This window comes from Arachis hypogaea, chromosome 15 (genome assembly GCF_003086295.3).
Source record: "Arachis hypogaea cultivar Tifrunner chromosome 15, arahy.Tifrunner.gnm2.J5K5, whole genome shotgun sequence".
Lineage (NCBI taxonomy): Eukaryota > Viridiplantae > Streptophyta > Magnoliopsida > Fabales > Fabaceae > Arachis > Arachis hypogaea.
Genome location: NC_092050.1, coordinates 60776562 through 60790941, shown reverse-complemented (window position 1 = coordinate 60790941; position 14380 = coordinate 60776562). Strand labels below are relative to the sequence as shown.

The window sequence follows — 14380 nt, the reverse complement described above, 5'->3', positions numbered from 1 at the left end:
TTTTACTCAAGCTTTCATGATTCCATACCCGGTTCAATTTGGTTCTTCTCCAAACTCCAAGAGCAATCAACCAAGGCCTCTATCAACCCAATTCCATCAAGAGCAAAGGCCCAATTGAAGGCTTGAAGACCATTTGAAGAAAGTGTATAAATAGCATAGGATTTAAGTTTTTAAGGGAGCTTTCCTTTTAGTTTTCATAGAGAGTTTTCGGAGAGCTTTTGGTGTTGAGAGAATTTTAATTTCTAAGTCTCGGGGAAGGAGAATTGAATTCCCTTCCTCTTAGTTTTCTTGCTTTCAATTTCAATTACACTTATCTTGGATCTTGGTTGGAGAATTGAAGGAATTCTGTTTCAATCTCATCCTGAGATCTCTTTGTTGAATTCTACTGCACAATTGAATTTAAATTTCTGTTAATTGCTTCTTCATCTACTTGCTTTGCAATTTACATTTCCTTTGCAATTGTTCTTGTTGGATCTAGGAAGGCATTGAGATCTAGACTTGGTTATCTAGTCTCTTGAGTCCTGAGATCTGAATTCTCATTTTACTTTCTCTGTTTAACGCTTTTCATGCTCATTTACAATTCTGTTTTTAGATCCGGTTCAATCCAAGTCATCTTCTATTTCTCTGTTTGTTGAATTTTACCTTTCCTTGTTTAATTTCTGCAAATCCAATTCCCAATTCCCTTTACAATTCAAGCCATTTACATTTCTTGCACTTTAAGATTCTGCAATTTACATTTCTTGCGTTCTAAGTTTCTGCCATTTAATTTCTTGTTCTTTAAGATTCAGCACTTTAAATTTCAGTTCTCTTTACTTTCATGCAATTTACCCACTCCCTTTACTTTCTCTGCAATTTAAATTCTGCAAATCACAAATCTCTCAACCAAATCTTGATTCGCTTGACTAAATCAACCACTAAGCTAAAATTGCTCAATCCTTCAATGCCTGTGGGATCGACCTCACTCCCGTGAGTTATTATTACTTGATGCGACCCGGTGCACTTGCCGGTTAGTTTTGGGTGTTTTGGAGAAATTCGTTTTTCCACAAAAATATCCCATCAGTCTTGACCTGGCAACCTATGATACTTAGGAAGTAGATTTATCAAGCTACTTTTCAACTCAAAGTTTGGATCAAGGTTGGGATACCTTGCTTGCAAAAGTTGAAGTATGATATCCGGAGCCCCTTGCTCATGCAAAGTGATCCGACGTCGCTCCGCCATGTGTGGTTCACCAGTAGGATGCAAAGATGTATTAGTAGTGCCAACAGAAGAATAGGAAGTAGCGGACTCCAAGTCACTCTCGATACCGTCTAGTGATTCGGTATGTTCCTCAAGAGAGGCCAAAGTACTAGCCGTATAATCCAACTGCCGTCTAGCTTGCCGAGTGTGTAACAAAGTTCTTTCAATCTCAGGGTGAAACTCGGCTAAGCTAGAATTCGGTTGAGACCGAGTCATCAACCTTGGGAGTCATAGCACATACACAAAAGAAATCTAAACTATAGCTAAGTATTGAAAGCAAGTAAACTATCTACAATATTCACATATTCACATAACCAATATCAAGGCATATGTTGTAACCATTCTCCGGCAACGGCGCCAAAAATTTGATGGAGCGGATACCGTCGGTAAGGAATTTCACAAGCTTTTCGCATTGCAAGTGTAGCCCTCAACCGACAAATAATCCACGAATCAAATTTTCAAGGAATTGGTTGTCACAAGTTCAACCCCAATAAAAGTAACCAAAGTATTCAAACCTCGGTCGTTTCACAAGGAATGGGCAAACATGTGCTTCAACATTGGTTAGAATTCCGGGGTTGCAAGTCATGAGCAAGAAATTAAACTAAAAGATTCAATCAAACAAGAATTCTTAAGATGCAAGAAATTAATTCAATTAGCTAAAGCAATGTATGAGAAATTCAAACTAATAAGAGGACAAGTAATACAATTCTAATCTAAAACTAATAAGTAACTATGACTAAAATTAAGCAATTGAAATTTTGGTTTTCAAATATGAATAATAAAAGCAACTCTTGGCTAAGCATGGGAATTGGGGTCACCATCCTTGTCTAATAACCATATCTTGACAATTATGAGGAACCAAACTCATTAAGTTTACTTCTATACTTGAAGTATATTAAATGGTTTAGTCAACATCAATCCATAAGGTCCAATCTAGCTACTAATTGCCTTAGTATTGGGCTAGTGTCAATGGTTATCAAATTGAACACTAAGAGTTCCTAAATCATCAAATCCATTAGACCCAATGACTCAAGTTTACCCAATTCCCTTAGCCTAGGCCAAGAGTAAAGAGAACTACTCCATAATCAAGGGAAACATTTCATCAAACACATGGTAAGCATTACTAAAAGACATATTCAAATTGCAATCAAATTGAAATTAACAAGTACCCACTAACAATTATCAACATACAATCACTCAAACAACACAATTAATCATGAAAATCATCAATGTAACATTAACAATTCAAGATCTACAAGATTCATGAAATGGGTAGAAAATAACAAATGACAAGAAAACATAAATCTAACACAAGATCTAAACAAAATTATACTAAGGAATTAAAATTAAGTACTCAAAACTAGTAATTAACAAGATCCAATTCAGAATTCAACAAGGGAAGATCAAATCAAACTAGATCTAGAGAGGAACAAGGGTTTCTCCCTCTAGAAGAACAAAAAACCAAAAACTAGCTAAAAATTGTGTCTAAGTGTGAATGAATGATCCCCCTCCTTTTTCCTAGCATCCTTGGGTCTTTTCCATGCAGAACCAGCTTGAATTTGGGCTTCTTGAGCCTCAGAAATTGCCAGGCACGATTTCCTTTAATGAGGTCACGTGCAGCTCATCGCGCGTACGCGCCATGCACGCGTGCGCGCCGATTGATTTCACGATCTACGCGTGCACGCCATGTACGCGTGCACGTCGGTGGGGATTTCTCTAATCCACACGGATGCGCCGATCTACGCGTACTGCTTCCAGCTGTCCATATCCACGCGTGCACGCGAGGTGCACGCCCATGCTGAAATTCCCAAAATCCAAAGCTTCATGTTCCTTTCTCTTGTGCATTCTTTCTTTCTCTCTTCTAGGCCATTCTTTCACTCAACAAACACGTCACGGCATCGAATGGTAATAAAAGAGGAGCAAAATATAGCAATTCTAAGGCAAAAGAAGCATGTTTTCCATCATGAAGCAATATTAGGAAGAGAACACAAAACCATGCAATTCTTGTGAATAAGTGTGAAAAATAGTGACAAAATCCCCCCAAATTCTACACAATATAAACCACAAACTTGGGGTTTATCAGTCCCTCCTGCTGTGAATCCTCTATTTATCATATGAACATGTGTCTCAGGAGTGTGGGGTGGTCGTTCAACCCGTCCAACCTTTTCGACCCTTCTTCTTTTTCTTGGTTCATCCGCCTTATTGGCTAAGTACCGATCTAGTCGCCTTTCTCTTGCCAATTTCTCTATGACATTCTTTAGGTCGAAGCACTCATTAGTAGGATGTCCATAAATTCGGTGGTATTCGTAGTACTCTGTCCGATTTCCCCCTCCTCTTTTGTTTTTGATTGGGCGGGGTGGTGGGATCTTCTCTGTGTTGCATATTTCCCGGTAAACATCCACAAGAGACACCTGAAGAGGAGTGTAATTGTGGCATTTTCTAAGCTTCTCACTGGGTTGATCTTCTTTTTTCTTGGACTCTTTATCTTTGTCCCGAGAGGGGTAGGAGAATCCAAGTTTTGAGGTTTCTCCTAATCGAGAATTCTCCTCCATGTTAATATACTTTTCTACCCGTTCTTGTACCTCGTTCAGAGATGTTGGATGCTTTCTTGATATGGAGTGACTAAAAGGTCCTTCCCACAAGCCATTGATGAGACCCATGATGGCTGCTTCTGTTGGCAGACTTTGTATGTCCAGACACACTTTGTTTAATCTCTCCATGTAATTACGAAGACTTTCCCGATCTCCTTGCTTGATCCCTAATAAGCTCGGGGTGTGTTTGGCTTTGTCTTTTTGGATGGAGAATCTGGATAGGAATTTCTTGGCGAGGTCATCGAAGCTTGTTATTGATCTTGGTGGCAAGCTGTCAAACCACTTTAACGCTGTCTTGGTTAAAGTGGTCAGGAAAGCTTTACAGCAGATTGCATCTGAGGCATCTGTGAGATACATCCTACTTCTGAAATTGCTGAGATGATTGCCTGGATCCGATGTGCCATCGTATGGGTCATGTCAGGAGCTTTGAAGTCCTTTGGGACTTTAGCTTTCATGATTTCTTTGGTGAATAGGTCTTGATCTTTGTGGGAGCTGTCTTCATGACTGGACTGAACGGTTTTAGCTTTTAGATCAGCCTTGAGCTTTAGGAGCTTGTCCTCTAGCTCTTGGCATCGCCTAGTTTCTCTCCGGAGGTCCCTCTCGGCTTCTCGTTGATGCTCGGCCTCTTTTTCGAGCTGTTTGAGACGATCCTGTTGAGCTTGTAGGGCATCTAGGATTTCTGTATTTGGTGAATGCTTATCTCCGTTTGGTTGCGATGTATCTTTCGGTGTGATGTCCGCGTTCTTATGCGGCGTTCTATTTTCCAAATCAGAGTTGTGGTCGTTGTCAAGGTTGTCCGCCATGATAATGGAATGACTTCCAGGTTTTTCGGCAACAGCACCAATGTTCCGAGGGTTACCTAAAACTAAAGGTCGATCTCGGATGAGATCTGTTATTATGGCTAGTGCACGAAATTGTGATCATCAACAATGGCGCCAAAGGACTTGGAGCTCTTAAACGTGAATCACACTTTGTCACAATTCCGCACAACTAACCAGCAAGTGCACTGGGTCGTCCAAGTAATACCTTACGTGAGTAAAGGTCGATCCCATGGAGACTGTCGGCTTGAAGCAAGCTATGGTCATCTTGTAAATCTCAGTCAGGCGAATTCAGATGGTGATAGAGAATTGATAATTAAAAGATGAATAAAACATAAAATAAAGATAGAGATACTTATGTAATTCTTTGGTTGCAATTTCAGATAAGCGTATGAAGATGCTTTGTTCCTCCTGAACCTCTGCTTTCCTATTGCCTTCTTCCAATCATTCATACTCCTTTCCATGGCAAGCTTTATGTTGGGAATCACCGTTGTCAATGGCTACTTCCCGTCCTCTCAGTGAAAATGTTCTACGCACGCTGTCACTGCACGGCTAATCATCTATCGGTTCTCGATCATGTTGGAATAGGATCCATTGTTCCTTTTGCGTCTGTCACACGCCCAACAATCGCGAGTTTGAAGCTCATCACAGTCATCCCTTCCCAGATCCTACTCAGAATACCACAGACAAGGTTTAGACGTTCCGGATCTCAGGAATGGCTGCCAATAATTCTAGCCTATACCACGAAGGTTCTAATCTTAGATTAGAAACCCAAGAGATACACATTCAAGCTTGGTTGGATGTAAAACGGAAGTGGTTGTCAGTCACGCGTTCATAGGTGAGAATGGTGATGAGTGTCACATAATCATCACATTCATCATGTTCTTGGGTGCGAATGAATATCTTGGAGAAGAAATAGACTTGAGTTGAATAGAAAAACAATAGTACTTTGCATTAATTCATGAAGAACAACAGAGCTCCACACCTTAATCTATGGTGTGTAGAAACTCCACCGTTGAAAATACAAAAGTGATAATAGTGTAAGCATGGCCGAATGGCCAGCCTCCATGGTCTAGGGACAAAACGTCCAAAGATTCCCAAATACAATAGTATAAGGTCCTATTTATAGAGAACTAGTAGCCTATGATTTATAGAAATTAGTAATTAATGCAGAAATATTCTTCCGGGCCCACTTGGTGTGTGCTTGGGCTGAGCATTGAAACTTCCATGTGTAGAGACTTTTCTTGGAGTTAAACGCCAGCTTTTGGGCCAGTTTGGGCGTTTATCTCCAGCTTTTGTGCCAGTTCCGGCGTTAAACGCCAGAATTCTTGAGCTGACTTGGAACGCTTGTTTGGGCCATTAAATCTCGGGCAAAGTATGGACTATTATATATTTCTGAAAAGCCCAGGATGTCTACTTTCCAACGCAATTAAGAGCGAGCCAATTGGGTTTCTGAAGCTTCAGAAAATTCACTTCGAGTGCAGGGAGGTCAGAATCCAACAGCATCTGCAGTCCTTTTTCAGCCTCTGAATCAGATTTTTGCTCAGGTCCCTCAATTTCAGCCAGAAAATACCTGAAATCACTGAAAAATACACAAACTTATAGTAAAGTCCAGAAGAGTGATTTTTATTGAAAAACTAATAAAAATATAATAAAAACTAATTATAATATACTAAAAAGATACTAAAAACAATGCCAAAAAGCGTATAAATTATCCGCTCATCACAACACCAAACTTAAATTGTTGCTTGTCCCCAAACAACTGAAAATCAAATAGGATAAAAAGAAGATAATATACAATGAATTCCAAAAATATCTATGAAGATCAGTATTAATTAGATGAGCGGGGCTTTTAGCTTTTTACTTCTGAACAGTTTTGGTATCTCACTTTATCCCTTGAAGTTCAGAATGATTGGCATCTATAGGAACTCAGAATCCAGATAGTGTTATTGATTCTCCTAGTTAAGTATGTTGATTCTTGAACACAGCTACTTTATGAGTCTTGGCCGTGACCCTAAGCATTTTGTTTTCCAGTATTACCACCGGATACATAAATGCCACAGACACATAACTGGGTGAATCTTTTCAGATTGTGACTCAGCTTTGCTAGAGTCCCCAATTAGAGGTTTCCAGAGCTCTTAAGCACACTCTTTTTGCTTTTGGATCACGACTTTAACCGCTCAGTCTCAAGTTTTCACTTGACACCTTCACGCCACAAGCACATGGTTAGGGACAGCTTGGTTTAGCCGCTTAGGCCAGGATTTTATTCCTTTGGGCCCTCCTATCCACTGATGCTCAAAGCCTTGGCATCACCCTTGCCTTTTGGTTTAAAGGGGTATTGGCTTTTTCTGCTTGCTTTTCTTTTTTTCTTTCTTTTTTCTCTTTTTTTTTCTACAAGCTTTTCACATCTTTTTCTTGCTTCAAGAATCAATTTTATGATTTTTCAGATTATCAAATAACATTTCTCCTTTTCCCTCATTCTTTCAAGAGCCAACAATTTTAACATTCATGAATCAACAATATAAAAAATATGCACTGTTCAAGCATTCATTCAGAAAAATAATAGTATTGCCACCACATCAAAATAACTAAACTGTTTTAAAATTTGAAATTCATGCACTTCTTTTCCTTTTCAATTAAAAACATTTTTCATTTAAGAAAGGTGATGGATTCATTTTCATAGCTTTAAGGCATAGATACATAGACACTAATGATCATATAATAAAGGCACAAACATAGATAAACATAAAGCATAATTTTCGAAAAATAGAAAATAAAGAACAAGGAAGTTAAAGAACGGGTCCACCTTAGTGATGACGGCTTGTTCTTCCTCTTGAAGATCTTATGGAGTGCTTGAGCTCCTCAATGTCTCTTCCTTGCCTTTGTTGCTCCTCTCTCATGGTTCTTTGGTCTTCTCTAATTTCATGGAGGAGGATGGAATGCTCTTGGTGCTCCACCCTTAGTTGTCCCATGTTGGAACTTAATTCTCCTAGAGAGGTGTTGATTTGCTCCCAATAGTTTTGTGGAGGAAATTGCATCCGTTGAGGCATCTCAGGGATTCCATGATGAGGAGTTTCCTCATGCTCTTGTCCATGAGTGGGATCTCTTGTTTGCTCCATCCTTTTCTTAGTGATGGGCTTGTCCTCATCAATGAGAATTTCTTCCTCTATGTCAATTCCAGCTAAATTACAGAGGTGACAAATGAGATGAGGGAAGGCTAACCTTGCTACAGTAGAGGACTTGTCCGCTACCTTGTAGAGTTCTTGGGATATAACCTCATGAGCTTCTACTTCCTCTCTAATCATGATGCTATGAATTATGATAGCTCGGTCTAAAGTAACTTCAGATCGGTTGCTAGTAGGAATGATTGAGCATTGGATGAACTCCAACCATCCCCTAGCCACGGGCTTGAGGTCATGCCTTCTTAGTAGAACCGGCTTCCCTCTTGAATCTCTCTTCCATTAAGCTTCCTCTTCACAGATGTCCATGAGGACATGGTCCAACCTTTGATCAAAGTTGACCCTTCTAGTGTATGGGTGTGCATCTCCTTGCATCATAGGAAAATTGAATGCCAACCTTACATTTTCCGGACTAAAGTCTAAGTATTTCCCTCGGACCATTATAATCCAATTCTTAGGGTCCGGGTTCACACTTTGATTATGGTTCTTGGTGATCCATGCATTGGCATAGAACTCTTGAACCATTAAGATTTTGACTTGTTGAATGGGGTTGGTGAGAACTTCCCAACCTCTTCTTCGGATCTCATGTCGGATCTCTGGATATTCGCCCTTTTTGAGCTTAAAAGGGACCTCGGGGATCACCTTCTTCTTGGCCACAACTTCATAGAAGTGGTCTTGATGCACCCTTGAAAGGAATCTCTCCATCTTCCATGACTCGGAGGTGGAAGCTTTTGCCTTCCCTTTCCTCTTTCTAGAGGTTTTGATGCACCCTTGAAAGGAATCTCTCCATCTTCCATGACTCGGAGGTGGAAGCTTTTGCCTTCCCTTTCCTCTTTCTAGAGGTTTCTCCGGCCTTTGGTGCCATTAATGGTTATGGAAAAACAAAACAAAAAAAAGCTTTAGCTTTTACCACACCAAACTTAGAAGGTTGCTCGTCCTCGAGAAAAAAAAGAAAGAAGAAGAAATAGAGGAGATGGAGGGGGCTTTGTGTTTCGGCCAAGGGGGATGGGTAGTGTGTATGTTGTGTGAAAATGAAAGAGTGAATATGGGTTTATATAAGAGTGGAGAGGGGGGCATGGTTCGGCCATTGTGGGTGGGTTAGGGTGGGAAAGTGGTTTGAATTTGAATGGTGAGGTAGGTGGGGTTTTATGAAGGATGGATGTGAGTGGTGAAGAGAATGGTGGGATTTGATAGGTGAGGGGTTTTTGGGGAAGAGGTATTGAGGTGATTGGTGAATGGGTGAAGAAGAGAGAGAAAGGTGGGGTAGGTGGGGATCCTGTGGGGTCCACAGATCCTAAGGTGTCAAGGATTTCTGGCGTTTGCTGCCCATTTCTGGCGTTTAATGCCAGCTTCTTGCCCATTCCTGGCGTTAAACGCTAGTCTGGTGCCTATTTCTGGCGTTAAATGCCCAGAATGGTGCCAGACTGGGCGTTTAATGCCCATTCTGCTATCCTTACTGGGGTTTAAACGCCAGTAAGTTTCTCTTCCAGGGTGTTCTATTTTTAATACTATTTTTCCTTCTGTTTTTGCTTTTTTAATTTTTTTTGTGACTTCACATGATCATCAACCTATAGAAAACATAAAATAACAAAAGAAAATAGAAATTCAAGATAGTTAAAGATTGGGTTGCCTCCCAACAAGCGCTTCTTTAATGTCAATAGCTTGACAGTGGCTCTCGTGGAGCCTCACCGATGTTTAGAGCAATGTTGGAACCTCTCAACACCAAACTTAGAGTTTGACTGTGGGGGCTCTATTTGTCTCTGTATTGAGAGAAGCTCTTCATGCTTCCTCTCCATGGTTACAGAGGGATATCCTTGAGCTTTAAACACAAGGGAGTCTTCATTCACTTGAACGATCAATTCTCCCCTGTCAACATCAATTACAGCTTTTGCTGTGGCTAGGAAGGGTCTGCCAAGGATGATGGATTCATCCACACACTTCCCAGTCTCTAGGATTATGAAATCAGCAGGGAAGTAATGGTCTTCAACCTTTACCAAGACATCCTCTACAAGTCCATAAGCCTGTTTCTTTGAATTGTATGCCATCTCCAGTGAGATTCTTGCAGCTTGTACCTCAATGATCCCTAGCTTCTCCATTACAGAGAGAGGCATAAGGTTTATACTTGACCCCAGGTCACACATAGCCTTCTCAAAGGTAATGGTGCCTATGATACAAGGTATTAAGAATTTTCCAGGATCTTGTCTCTTCAGAGGTAATCTCTGCCTAGTCAAGTCATCCAGTTCTTTGATGAGCAATGGAGGTTCATCCTCCCAAGTCTCATTACTAAACAACTTGGCATCTAGCTTCATGATTGCTCCAAGGTACTTAGCAACTTGCTCTTCAGTAACATCTTCATCTTCTTCAGAGGAAGAATACTCATCAGAGCTCATGAATGGCAGAAGAAAATTCAATGGAATCTCTATGGTCTCTGTGTGAGCCTCAGATTCCCATGGTTCCTCATCAGGGAACTCCATGGAGGTCAGTGGATGTCCATTGAAGTCTTTCTCAGTGGAGATCATTGCCTCTTCCTCCTCTCCAGGTTTGGCCATGTGAGACGTGCTTATGGCCTTGCACTCTCTCTTTGGATTCTCTTCTGTATTGCTTGGGAGAGTACTAGGAGGGAGTTCAGTAATTTTCTTACTCAGCTGACCCACTTGTGCCTCCAAATTTCTAAAGGAGGACCTTGTTTCAGTCATGAAACTTTGAGTGGTTTTGATTAGATCAGAGACAATGGTTGCTAAGTCAAAGTGGCTTTGCTTAGAATTCTCTGTCTGTTGCTGAGAAGATGATGGAAAAGGCTTGCTATTGCTAAACCTGTTTCTTTCACCATTATTGTTGTTGAAACCTTGTTAAGGTCTCTGTTGATCCTTCCATGAGAGATTTGGATGATTTCTCCATGAAGGATTATAGGTGTTTCCATAGGGTTCTCCCATGTAATTCACCTTTTCCATTGCTAGGTTCTCAGGATCATAAGCTTCTTCTTCAGAGGAAGCTTCCTTAGTACTGCCTGTTGCTGCTTGCATTCCAGACAGACTCTGAGAAATCATATTGACTTGTTGGGTCAATATTTTATTCTGAGCCAATATGGCATTCAGAGTATCAATCTCAAGAACTCCTTTCTTCTGACTTGTCCCATTATTCACAGGATTCCTTTCAGAGGTGTACATGAATTGGTTATTTGCAACTATTTCAATGAGTTCCTAAGCTTCTGCAGGCGTCTTCTTCAGATGAAGAGATCGTCCAGCAGAGCTGTCTAATGACATCTTGGACAGTTCAGACACACCATCATAGAAGATACCTATGATGCTCCATTCTGAAAGCATGTCAGAAGGACACCTTCTGATTAATTGCTTGTATCTTTCCCAGGCTTCATAGAGGGATTCACCTTCCTTCTGTCTAAAGGTTTGGACTTCCACTCTAAGCTTGCTCAATTTTTGAGGTTGAAAGAACTTTGCCAAGAAGGCATTGACTAGCTTTTCCCAAGAGTTCAGGCTTTCTTTAGGTTATGAATCCAACCATGTTCTAGCTCTGTCTCTTATAGCAAAGGGAAAAAGCATAAGCTTGTAGACCTCGGGATCAACCCCATTGGTCTTGACAGCATCACAGATTTGCAAGAATTCAGCTAAGAACTGATGAGGATCTTCCAATGGAAGTCCATGAAACTTACAATTCTGTTGCATCAGAGAAACTAATTGAGGCTTAAGCTCAAAGTTGTTTGCTCCAATGGCAGGGATTGAGATGCTTCTCCGATAGAAGTCGGGAGTAGATGCAGAAAAGTCACCAAGCACCTTCCTTGTATTGTTGGCATTGTTGTAGGGAATCCTCTATGTCACAGTATAGAGATTCCTTGAGGTGTTAGAGGAAAAGAAGAATAGAAGGAGGAGGTAGATAGAAGAGAATTTGAATTTATTAAGAGGGATAGATTTCGAATTCCACCTTGAGGAGGAGTGTTAGTCCCTTAAATAGAAGGATGTGAGAAGAGGGGAAGAATTTTTGAAAATAAAGTAAAAGATTTTGAAATAATTAAAAGAAATTTTGAAAATTTGATTGATGATTTTCGAAAATTAAAATTGGGAAAGAAATTAAGTGATTTTTGAAAAAGATTTTGAAATTAGAAATCAAAAAGATATGATTGAAAATTAATTTTTGAAAAAGATGTGATTGAAAAGATATGATTGAGAAGATATGATTGAAAATCAATTTTTAAAAAGAAGGTTTTAAAATTAAAGTTGATTACTTGACTAACAAGAAATTAGAAGATATGATTCTAGAATTTAAAATTTGATCCTTCCTTAATAGGCAAGTAACAACTTTAAAATTTTGAATTAAATTACTAATTATAGCAAGGATTTTTGAAAATAGTAAAAAATAATTAAAAAATGGAAAGAAATTGATTTTGAAGAGATATGATTGAAAAGATATGATTTGAAAAAGATTTGATTTTAAAAAATTATGAAGATTTGAAAAAATTTGGATTAAAAACAAAATCTTCCCTCTAGTGTCATCCTGGCGTTAAACGCCCAGAATGGCATCCATTCTGGCGTTTAACGCCCAAAATGCTATCTTTTTGGGCGTTAAACGTTTAGCTAGGTACCTTGGCTGGCGTTTAAACGCCAGTTTTTCTTCTTCACTGGGCGTTTTGAACGCCCAGCTTTTTCTGTTTAATTCCTCTGATGAATGTTCTGAATCCTCAAATCTCTATATTATTGACTTGAAAAGACACAATTTTGAAAATATTTTTGAATTTTTAATGATGAGAAACAATAAAAAAATGCAACTAAGATCAAATAAACAATGCATGCAAGACACCAAACTTAAAAATTAGACACTAGACTCAAACAAGAGACATAAAAATATTTTTTGATTTTATGATTTTATAAATTTTTTTTGTGATTTTTTGAAAATTATATGGAAAGGAGAATAAAGAGATTCAAAACTTTTAATAAGAATTCCAGGAATCATGCAATGTTAGTCTAAAGCTTCAGTCTAAAAAGATTAGATATGGCTAGCCAAGCTTCAGCAGGACATTACATTCAGCAGCTAAATTGATGAGAATCAATCAGCTTTTGTGATGATAAGAACATCACCTTGATACTCTAGAATTCATTCTTAAAAATTTCTGAAAAATAAAAAGAAAAGTACCTAATCTAAGCAACAAGATGAACCGTCAGTTGTCCAAACTCGAACAATCCCCAGCAACGACGCCAAAAACTTGGTGCACGAAATTGTGATCATCAACAATGGCGCCAAAGGACTTGGAGCTCTTAAACGTGAATCACACTTTGTCACAATTCCACACCACTAACCAGCAAGTGCACTGAGTCGTCCAAGTAATACCTTACGTGAGTAAGGGTCGATCCCACAGAGACTGTCAGCTTGAAGCAAGCTATGGTCATCTTGTAAATCTCAGTCAGGCGAATTCATATGGTGATGGAGAATTGATAATTAAAAGATGAATAAAACATAAAATAAAGATAGAGATACTTATGTAATTCTTTGGTTGGAATTTCAGATAAGCGTATGAAGATGCTTTGTTCCTCCTGAACCTCTGCTTTCCTATTGCCTTCTTCCAATCATTCATACTCCTTTCCATGGCAAGCTTTATGTTGGGCATCACCGTTGTCAATGGCTACTTCTCGTCCTCTCAGTGAAAATGTTCTACGCACGCTGTCACCGCACGGCTAATCATCTGTCGGTTCTTGATCATGTTGGAATAGGATCCATTGATCCTTTTGCGTCTGTCACACGCCCAACAATCGCGAGTTTGAAGCTCGTCAAAATCATCCCTTCCCAAATTTTACTCGAAATACCACAGATAAGGTTTAGACGTTCCAGATCTCAGGAATGGTCGCCAATAATTCTAGCCTATACCACGAAGGTTCCAATCTTAGATTAGAAACCCAAGAGATACACATTTAAGCTTGTTTGCATGTAGAACAGAAGTGGTTGTCAGTCACGCGTTCATAGGTGAGAATGGTGATGAGTGTCACATAATCATCACATTCATCATGTTCTTGGGTGCGAATGAATATCTTGGAGAAGAAATAGACTTGAGTTGAATAGAAAAACAATAGTACTCTGCATTAATTCATGAAGAACAGCAGAACTCCACACCTTAATCTATGGTGTGTAGAAACTCCACCATTGAAAATACAAAAGTGATAATGGTGTAAACATGGCCGAATGGCCAGCCTCCAAGGTCTAGGCACTAAACATCCAAAGATTCCCAAATACAATAGTATAAGGTCCTATTTATAGAGAACTAGTAGCCTAGGGTTTACAGAAATCAGTAATTAATGCAGAAATCTTCTTCCGGGCCCACTTGATGTGTGCTTGGGCTGAGCGTTGAAGCTTCCATGTGTAGAGACTTTTCTTGGAGTTAAAGGCCAGCTTTTGTGCCAGTTTGGGCGTTTAACTCCAGCTTTTGTGCCAGTTCCGGCGTTAAACGTCAGAATTCTTGAGCTGACTTGGAACACCTGTTTGGGCCATCAAATCTCGGGCAAAGTATAGACTATTATATATTGCTGGAAAGCTCAAGATGTCTACTTTCCAACGC

The 14380-nt window shown here is 39.6% G+C and overlaps 1 non-coding gene across 1 annotated transcript; it reads left to right on the top strand.

Moving 5' to 3' along the window:
• Positions 1 to 11141: 11141 nt before the first annotated feature.
• On the top strand, positions 11142 to 11249 carry LOC112752739 (small nucleolar RNA R71). Its single transcript, XR_003177159.1, has one exon. It is a non-coding gene; the product is annotated as a small nucleolar RNA R71 (small nucleolar RNA).
• Positions 11250 to 14380: the final 3131 nt, after the last annotated feature.